We start from the raw sequence: 9331 nt of genomic DNA, 5'->3' as shown, positions 1-9331 counted from the left end.
CAGAGAATTTACTCTCTCCATCACGTGAAGATACATTGAGAAGGAAGCCAGCTGCAACCCAGAAGAAGGCGCTCACCAGTGCCAACCACACTGGCGCCCTGATTTCAGACTTCTGGGCTCCAGAAGGGTGAGATGATACATTTCTGTTGTTCAAACATCAGTCTAGATGTTTCCTGACGGCACCTGATTAGACTAATAAGCTAACTTCCAAGAAGAACACTGATTCCATAGGTACCAGCATCTGGGTACCAGGAACATCAGGTGCTCCCAGCCTCAGCTGCCAAATTTCCAGCTGTGAAAAGAGGTCAAGCAGAAAGAGTGCCAGTTCTGGTGCTAGTGTTGGCAACTGCCACATGCAAGGTATCCAGAAATTAGGTGTTTCCCATGCAGATACGAGAGCCAGCTGCACACCAATGGGCACCCTCACTCAGCCAACAAGTATTCATGGAGCGCCAACTAGGTGATTCAACAGTGAGCAGGGCACATAGAAGTCCGGCCTATGCGGAAGACAGACGATAAATGGAATAAATAAGCAAAATAAAGTTTCTGTTGGACAGCACTGAGGGCTACGGAGAAAAGGAAGGCAGCAAGGAGGCTGAGGAATACTCGTGCTGACATCCAACAGGGAGGTGAGGAGAAGGCCACTGAGGTGCTGGGAGAGGAGAGGAGGCAAGGGAGGAGCCACCTGCACACATATCCGCAAAAGAACGTTCCAGAATGACAGGAAGGCAAAGGGGCCTGTGGAGTGTTGGAAAAACACCAAAAAGACAAGTGTGGGAAAGAAAAGATGAGATGGGGTGGCACAGAGGGTCCAGCATCCAGAGACCGCCCTCTCCTGTCACGTCCTCTGGGCAGAGCTGGTGCGGGGTCTGTTCCACCTCACAGCGAGGTTTCCCGGGCTGCTGTGTGAGCTGCCCATGGGCAGGCAGTTTTGAAATACCTGCTGGAAGGTTTCCTGGGGTGCTGAAACACATGGCCATGATAGAGTAGCTCAGAACAACAGAAATCCTTTCTCACACTTCTGGAGGCCAGGAGTCTGAATCCAGGTGGCTGCAGGGTTGGTTTCCTCTGTGGCCTCTGAGGGAGCATCTGCTCCATGCCTCAGACCCAGCTTCTGGTAGTTGCCAGCAGCTCTTGGCTTTTAGAGACATCCTCTCTGCTTATATCTCCACAAAGCCTCTTTTCCCAGGGGTATTTTCAGTGCTCTGTGCCTGAGTCTTCTACTCCTTTCTCATAAAGACACTAGTCATTGGGTTTATGACCCATCCTAATCCAATATGATGTCATCTTAACTGATTCCATCTGCAGAGACCCTATTTCCAAATTAGGTGATATTGACAGGCTCTGGATGGGCATGAATTTGGGGTAACCCTATTTAATTAAATACGCACACCTATTGCTAAAATATAGCATTTAGGTTTATAATTTTTTTAAAAACTAGCCTTGTTTTACCCCTCCCCCCAAGTTTTCTTCTGAAACGTGAAATAGACTTGTTTGGTTTTGAGACAGAGTTTCGCCTTATCACCCTTGGTAACTCTTGAGCTCAAGCAATTCTCTTGCCTCAGCCTGATCTTGAACTCTTGAGTTCAGGTGATCCATCTGCCTTGGCCTTCCTGAGGGCAGAGATTACAGGCATGAGCCACCTGGCCTTGGACAGGCTTGTTTTTTAATCACTGTTAAATTTAGGTACGTTCCTGCAGTTTGTAGGAAGGAAAACACCATGCAAGATGGGATTGGCTGAAAACAAAGTGTAATTAAGAAAGCCAAAGTCCAGGTCTGAGGGATGAATTGTTTTTTTCAAAGTAACACAATGAACGTATATGAACATTCAGAAAGAAAACATCCTGTGAAATGTAACTCCAGAAAAAAATATATAAAAAGAAAACAAAAGAGATCTTTCTACAAAACTCCATTCTGTCCTGATGGTTTCAGCCCTGGCCTCAGTGAAGGGCTTCAACTCTGGTAAGGGGTCCAGCGTATTGAGCCTGGGGCGTCCAGCCTAAAATTAGGGAAAGCTGTTGCTGGTCTTCTACCAGTGGCTTTTTAAAATGGAACATATTTGTGCTCCATGTAACAAAAGTGCAGAATAAGTTCAACCTCTGCAAATAATCATCATCAAGCCTCAATCCTCCCCCATCATGTCTCTCCCCTAGACTCACCCCTCGGCTGCTCCTCTCCCTGGTGCCTTCCAAGTAGAGTTCCTCGAAGTCCAGGAAGAAATTCCCTAAGAACAGGTCACCAAGGAGTGTACAGAGCCCTGCCTTGCTTACTTGTCCCTGTTGCTGCAACCAGTCATGCTCCTCAGATGTCATTGTCGGAATACATTTTTATACAGCTGTGCCCCTCTCAGAATAAAGTCACGGAACATTGCATGCACGGAACATTGCATGCTTTGCAGCCATGAACTAGAGATATCTGATGATCATGTGGGTGGGCGTGCCCTCTGCCTCCCTCTCATGTCTCTCTGTCTCTTGCACACACACACATACACTCGTTTTTTCTTTTTTTTTTTTTTTGCTGTTTTTGGCTGGGGCCGGGTTTGAACCCACCACCTCCAGTATATGGGGCTGGGGCTACTCCTTTGAGCCACAGGCGCCGCCCACACACACACTCTTTAGCACATGGTCTGGCTGTCCCTCTTTTCTATTCCCGTCCCAACACACACACGTTTTACCCCCAGTGCCTAGCCTCACCAGGGCCTGCCCCTCCAGCCCTTCTGTTCCATGCCTCCCACCTAATAGCCGACCATACTCCTGTGCCCTCCCCCACATGCAAATGTGACGCATGGAGCTCTGGCTGGGCCCCACATGAAATCACACTGCCCTCAGGGCAGCTCCGTATACAATTCACAGTATGTTGAGAGAGAGGCAGCCCCAGAGCTCCAGCGCAGTATCCCTGAAGACGAGAGCAGACATCCTTCCTGACCTCCACCCTCTGTAGACACCATCCCTATCCTGTGCATGTTCTAAGGCCCAGTATTAAGGATAGACTGAAGTACAGAATAAATGTGAAAGCCCAAAGACACTAACAATTTTCCTTTTTTGGTGCATATCATTTCATTATGGTCTAGCCTTTTTCACCTTTCTTCTTGGGGTCCCACTTTTCATTTAAATGACAGCATATCAAATACATCATTGTACACCTTGCCTTTTCCATGACCTTATTGATGTAGATTTTATGTGTTATATATTCACTCATTTTAAGTGTACAATTGAATGACTTTCCTACTGAGTTTACTCTGTGTTTACTACTGTGGTTGTAACCACAACCACACTGGCCTTCCATAGCTTCCACGCCCTCAGCAGGATCCCTCAGGCCCATTCACAGTTAACCAGTTGGCCCCTTCTCCTCCATTCCCTGGCAATCACCTTTGCTTCTGATTAGCAATTATGATAAAGTAATTCTTGGTGTTGCCATTCTAGTCTAAACAGACTTGGCCAGTTTCCTTCCCATCTGAAGAAATAGGACATTTTCACAGCAGATATCTTTTTGGTCTGAGCCAGAGAACAGTGGTAGTGGTGAACCCAAAGGCTGGGGGAGGCAGGAGGAGGCTGTGGCTGGCACACCTGGCACACGGAAGTGTCCTTAAACCAAAGCAAACCTCACTGCTGCCTCCTATGCCTCAGGCAATTCTGCTGAGAACAACTTTTTAAAAAATGTTAAAACAAAATTCACAAGAAAAATGACTTAATGCCTTAGTTGTACATTTTCTGTAATTTGACCAGGTATGGTGGCTCACTCCTGTAATCCTAGTTCTCTGGGAGGCCAAGCCTGGTGGATTGCCTGAGGCCAGACTGAGCAAGAGCAAGACCCTGTCTCTACTAAAAATAGAAAAACTAGCCTGCATTGTGGCGGGTGCCTGTAGTTAAAGCTGCTCAGGAGGCAAGTCGAGGGAGGAAGATCATGTGAGCCCAGGAGGTTGAGGCTGCAGTGAGCTAGGCTGATGCCAGGACACTGTACACAGGGCGACAGACTCTGTCTCAAAAATAAATAAAAAACTTCAATATATTTTCAAAAACATCCTGGAACGTTATGACCTAAAAGTTTTTCCTAAGTAAAAAACACCAAATTGAGATAAAAGAAGGGATTTCCATGCTCAGGTACAGAAGGAAATGCCTGTCTCTGACCATTTGGAAATTTTTTGTTTAAGAAAAGAAAAATCAAAGCAAATACAAGAATCAAGAACAAAAGAACTCAAATGAAGTTTCCATCAAGGTTTTATGAAGAGTGATTGTGATCAAAAAATGAAAAGAAAGGCAATCAAGTCATAATTCAATTTGACTTAAAACACACACAGGTGCGTGTGCACACCCACACCCACATACCCCAGCTATTTCTACCTTCACTCCCCTCTATGCTCCATGAGGATAGGAACATATAAAGCCCTCCACTAATATTTGCCTAAAGAATGGATAAACAAACGAAGGCCTCTTATGTTCTAGGTACTATGCTAGAAATTAGGGATCAAAAATTGCAAAGGTCCTGATGTCAAGAAATCTAAGTATAGTGGGGAAGCCGACACATAACAAATCATTTCTCTAAGTAGCAATCCTCCCTCATCAATAAGGGATACACTGCAAGCCCCCTGGGGATGCTCAAAACCACAGGTAGTACCAAACCTATGCGTGAATTTCTTTTTCCTTTTTCACAGTATCACAGATAGAAGATTCATTCTTACCATGGATCTCAGCAACCTCGACATACAATTATTTTTTTGTTTCCTTATTAAGTCGAGGAATTTTACCTTTTCATTTAAAGGAAGAACTTAATGACATCTCTTTGCCCTATCCCAGTTGCCAGCATTACTGCTCTTGTGCTTTGGGGCTATTATTAAACCAAATCAGAGTGACTGGAACACAAGCACTGTGATAATGTAGCAGTTGATCTGATAATGGAGAAGACTCATAAGGGACTCACCTGGCACAGAGCACAGATGGTTCACAGCCTGGGCAGGACGGAGCAGGACAGAGCAGGACACTCAAGATTTCATAGTGATACTCAGGATGGTGGGCAATTCAGAACTTATGAATTGTTTACTTCTGAAAATTTCCATTTAATGTTTTCCAACCAAGCTGACCACAGGTAACAAAACCACGGAAAGAGAAACCATGGTAAGGGAGGACTACTATAATATGACAGTCAACGCAGTAACTTAGGGGGACAGAGCTAGCCGAGAATGAGTAGCAGTTACTACGATACAGTGGAGGAGCAGGGAAATCACTGGCAAGGAGGGATACTGCATGTGTCAAGTGTGCTCCGAGGACACACAGGAGCTCTAGGATGCAGAGACAGGGAAGGGCGTCCCAGGCCAGGACACAGCCTGTGCAAAAGAGGCGCATGTCTAGACTAGTGAGAGCTTCAGGGTGTGAAGGTGAGTTTCCCTAGCAGCCCCGAGGCTCAAGCAAAGGCGAGCAGGGTCCTGATGAAATTGCATGTGGGAGCAAGTAATAGTCTGGGGATTATATTGGTCAGGGTTCACCAGAGAAACAGAACCAATGGTGTGTCCTCACACAGTCAGGCACGACTGAGGACTGGGACACATTCTGTGTCTCTGTGGAGACAAAATAGAATGTTCTTACACAGACCTAGGCGGATAGCCTACCACAGCTACGTGGCTGCACACGGGTACAGCATGTTTCTGCACTGACTATTGTAGGTAGTTGTAACAGAGTGGGAAATATTTGTATAGCTAAACATATCTAAACAAACAAAGGTACAGTAAAAAGTATAGTATTATAATCTTATGGGACTGCAATCATACTTGTAGTCTATTGTTGAGTTGAATGACATGTCATTGTGTAGTGCACAGCTGTAACTTCATGCACGTGCACACACACACACCCCTATAGAGAGAGGGGTTATAGGAATCAGCTGATGTGATTATGAAGGCTGAGCAGTCACACAGGCTACCATCAGCAAGTAGAACAAGGAAGCTGGTGACATGATCCAGCCTCGGTCCAAAGTCCCGAGAACCAGGAGTGCTGAAGATATAAATCCCAGTCTGAGTCTGAAGGCCCAAGGACCAGGAGAGCCAGTGTCTGAGGGCAGGAGAAGATGAACGTCTCAGTTAAAATAGCAGGAAAATTCATCTTTCCTTCATCTTTTTTCTTCTGTTCAGACCCTCAATAGATTGGATGCTCCTTGCTTACACTGGTGATGGTGGAACTTCTCCATTCAGCTACTAATTCAAATGCTAATCCCTTCCAGAAACATTCTCACAGACACATCTGTAAAAAATGTTTTAGCAGATATCTGGGCATCCCTTAGCCTAGCTGAGTTGACACAGAAAAGTAACCACCTCAATGGTCATGTTCAGGGGGGATTGACAGGAAGCAAGACTCGGACACAAAGCAAAGGGTCTTCAACAAAGGAAAGGCTGGACGGCATGAGCAACAGTGCACACAAATTGAAGCAATTTCTTGTACTAGTCCACGTGCAGGAGCTGAGAGCTGAGACTGCAGGGGAGTGGCAGCAGTAGAAGTCATAGTTTTGAAGGGACAGGTTGCACATGGAATTTTAAGTAGACGTGATGAGGAGGTGGGGTTCCAGATAAAAGTAAAGTCACGTAAATAATCTTCAGATACTCAACTGGTCAATATTCTGTGGTTAAGGGTAGTAAATGGGTAAATGTGGACTTTGAAGAATTAAAACATTATTCCTAAAACCTAAAACCAGTAGAGAAGCAAAATATTTGAATTATAAGCCAGGTATCAGGACAATTAGAGGGGCTGAGTCAGGATAACTAGCGTCATGTCAGCCCCGCTCACAGTTGCTTTTGTGGACAAGATGCACTCCTCTCCTTCTAGAGTCAACTCAAGGAATTACAAGGGCAAAAAGTGTAGAAAGTACTGCCTTCCCTCTCTAGTGTCTCTTGGGAAATACATCAGTATTTGCACAGTGAAAGGAAGAGAACTAATTCTAAACTAATAAAGCTTTGTCCAGCATTACACATACATCCTTGGCTATAGGGGATATGGTCCATATGCATTTAAATGTGGTTTTTGAAAAACCATTTCTCAGATTTGACCAGGATTTGGTACTAGAGACAGTGGTTGAGAACTGCCCAGCCTAGATGACCATGAGATGTGTGAATCACTGCTTTCCAAAGAGTATGTAAAATGCTGGGTATTGACCCTCAACCTTGGAGAATACCTTTCTTGCAAATGGAGAGTCAAGCTGACTTGAGTTAGGACACAGGGATTCATAACTGGACATAGGAGCAAGGCCCTTAGTGATGGGTACCAGGAAAACAGAAACAAGGTCACTGATTGGGGCAGTAGTGAACTTGGCAAGAAAGATGCAGTCTGAGATGTCGGACTCCAGTGGAATGGAGACCGGAGAGATCCTTGAGAGCACAGTGTGCAGAGAAGGGGTCTGTTACAGAGACCTGTGGTCTGCTCTGAGGGCAGCTGACAGCTGTGTATGATGCTACTGATTGGAGTTCCTTCCCCTTCCCCCAGCAAAAAAAAATTACTGGAAGGTTTCACCACATATTTGGAAAGCAAAAAATTCTTTTAAAACCATCCTAAGACATTTCAATAGAAAGATCTGGAGAATAATATCAGAAGCCTTTTAATTTGTTTTGGGGAAAAATAATAAAAAACAAATTGTATATTTCCATACTATACAGTTATAATTCTACAGAGTAACTTCATTGTCAACAAATCTTTTTGTGACCTTTATGAAATTCCAAGTTAACCCTTCTGATATTATTATCAGATATATTTGGCCAAGGTGGGCAATATCTATTTGCGCCAAAATCTATGTTTCTGGAGTAGATTAAACCAAGTAAACAGTTCCCTTACAGAATTCTTTCCTAAAAGTTTTTTGAAGGGTGTTTTGTTTTGTTGGCCTAGATAAGCACTTATCCATCTACATGGTACCGTAATAACTCATAGACAAGACAATTGCTTGGCAACTTTGTCTATAGGATAACAAACCAAAAATGGTTTCCTTTTCATGTCTACATACTCCTGATAAAAGAAAGTTATTGGGGATTCAGTGAAGGAAACTCAGTTGATACTTAATGTCATTCAAAGAAAAGAGAAGGAGGAAAATTTAGAATGTGACTTCATTACCTGCGTGGAATGTGGTGGTTTGGGGGCGGGATGAGTGTATTTGCCTTATTTCAGCATTGCTAGAGTGCATACTGGTTCTGGAATCCCAGCCAAAGGCCCTGTGGAAAGCCAGTCCCTCCCACCCCCCACTGCTTGGGAAGGTACCACCATTCCTTTGTATTATACATTGTTTAGGAAACAAAAAAAAGCGAAAAAAATTGAAAATTCTCTTAAAATTATTTTGAGATCTGAATGAATATATATATGATAGTCTTATGAAGGAAAGTTTAGGTGAAGCTTCAACTAGTCCATTATTTTGTGTTTTGAGAAGTCATGGAATAGAAGAGACAGCCTCTTGTAAAACCATACCCCTGAGACATGAGAAGTCCAGCAAAGGGGCTATAGCCACACATCTGTCCATTTTGAATACTGCCAAAACGTTAACAGCTGCAGCTTGGCCTGCCAAGGGGATGCTTCAGTGACACAGAAAGCCTTTCATTGCAGTTCTCCATGCTAGTGTGATGTCCAGCTCGCTGCGGTTACTGCTATTCAGAAAGGTTGCTCCTTATCCGGAGCACTGTCTAAAACTTGGGAATGTCTTTTCCTTACACCTAATTTTTTTGTGCACATAGACAACAGTACATAAGTACACCAACATTCCTTTGGCACAAATAATCTTCCAGATGGAGTGAGAACATCTGAGCTATTCAGCACAAACCCACATTTTTAGTAAGTGACATACAATATCTGGTAGTTTAGTCTTGTATCCTTCTGACTTCAAGTCTTTAGCCTGCTTTAAACGTGAAGATTTTCTTTAATCCTATTTCCTAATGAAAAAAAGAAACTGTCAAGGAGATAAAAAGTTTAACATTTTTAAATGTATGTTTCACTGGGCACAGTGGCTCATGCCTATAAGCCCAGCACTCTGGGGTGGCTGAGGCAGATGGATTGCTTGAGCTCAGGTGTTCAAGACCAGTCTGAGAAAAGCAAGACCTGTCTCTACTAAAAATAGAAAAACTGAAAAAAGAAAGAGAAACTAGGGCAGTGCCTGTGGCTCAGTGAGTAGGGCACCAGCCCCATATACCTAGGGTGGCGGGTTCAAACTCAGCCCTGGCCAAACTACAACAAAAAATAGCCAGGCATTGTGGCGGGCACCTGTAGTCCCAGTCACTTGGGAGGCTGAGGCAGGAGACTCGCCTAAGCCCAGGAGTTGGAGGTTGCTGTGAGCTGACGCCACGGCATTCTACTGAGGGTGATAAAAAAACAAACAAACA

Source organism: Otolemur garnettii, unplaced genomic scaffold, assembly GCF_000181295.1.
Source record: "Otolemur garnettii isolate 467f Iridium unplaced genomic scaffold, OtoGar3 scaffold00182, whole genome shotgun sequence".
In the NCBI taxonomy this organism is placed as follows: Eukaryota; Metazoa; Chordata; class Mammalia; order Primates; family Galagidae; genus Otolemur; species Otolemur garnettii.
The sequence above is the reverse complement of the archived record's forward strand: the minus strand, read 5'-3'. Positions refer to the sequence as shown.